The 1092-nt window shown below is 31.0% G+C and overlaps 1 non-coding gene across 1 annotated transcript; it reads left to right on the forward strand.

Annotated features, from left to right (window-relative positions):
• The first annotated feature begins 368 nt into the window (after positions 1–368).
• On the forward strand, positions 369–440 carry TRNAE-CUC (transfer RNA glutamic acid (anticodon CUC)). Its single transcript has one exon. It is a non-coding gene; the product is annotated as a tRNA-Glu (tRNA).
• Positions 441–1092: the final 652 nt, after the last annotated feature.

A 1092-nucleotide genomic window follows, 5' to 3' on the forward strand; every position in this document is an offset into this window, starting at 1 on the left:
CAATAAAAATGCCTTCATAACTGTAAATTATGAACTAATAATTTTTACTGTTTAGTTATCTGTAAAAACAGTTAATAATAGTACCTACTCTCATAAGTTTATTCTGAATATTAACTACAAAATGAATACAAAGTGATTTGAAAATCACTGTTTCTGGAACATCTTGAGAGTTCAGTAAATGTGAATTATTAATTACCATAGAAAATAGGAAAGGAATACAAAAAATTCTTCAAGATAACAGGGAGACTAAAAGAATGGGGAAAAAATAAAACAACTGAGACATAAAAGATAACAAAAAAAAGACAAAAAATAAGCTAGTATGAGTCAGTAGGTCAGAAAAGGAATGAAAAAAAAGTAGTCATGAGAATTCCCTGGTGGTCCAGTGGTTAGGACTTGGTGCTCTCACTGCCATGGCCCTGGTTCAATCCCAGGTCAGGAAACCAAATCCCACAAGCTGCACGGCATGGCCAAAAGAAAGAAAAAAGTCATGTCAGATGGAACAGCAACTGCACAAAATAATACAAATGATAGAGAAATAAAGAATCAGCGTGAGGAAACCATCAAAGTACTGAGACAAAGAACAGATTTTTTTAAAAATAGACAATAATAAATGTGAAAGATAGGCAAATGGATTCTAACACATGCATAATTATGCTTCTGAAAAAGAAAACAGAAAAATAAAACAATAAAATGTATATTCAAAATGTAATAGATGAAAATTTTCCTGAAATAAAAACTTGAATTTGAAGAGTGAAAAGATACACATAGTAATCAAATATAAGACATATCTTAGTGAAATTGAACTGAACTTCAGGAATAAATAATCCTGTGACTAATCAAATGAGAAACAGAGAAAAAGCAAGAAACATACATTGTTGTTGAACTACTGTTTAAGAAGTTTTAAGGCAAAAAAGGAAAGACTCAATACATTTACACCCATCTAAGTTCCTTTGATTAAAAGGCAAAAATCAAGCATTCTCAAGTTTGCCAGAATTTAAGGAATACAGCATTTAAATGTCTACCAAAGTAAATTTTAAAAGACAAGACTCTCCTTGCCTGCCTTTTGAAGTGGGTTGAAGGTTGGAAATAACT

Source organism: Lipotes vexillifer, unplaced genomic scaffold, assembly GCF_000442215.2.
Source record: "Lipotes vexillifer unplaced genomic scaffold, Lipotes_vexillifer_v1.1 C27523028, whole genome shotgun sequence".
Classification (NCBI taxonomy): Eukaryota; Metazoa; Chordata; class Mammalia; order Artiodactyla; family Lipotidae; genus Lipotes; species Lipotes vexillifer.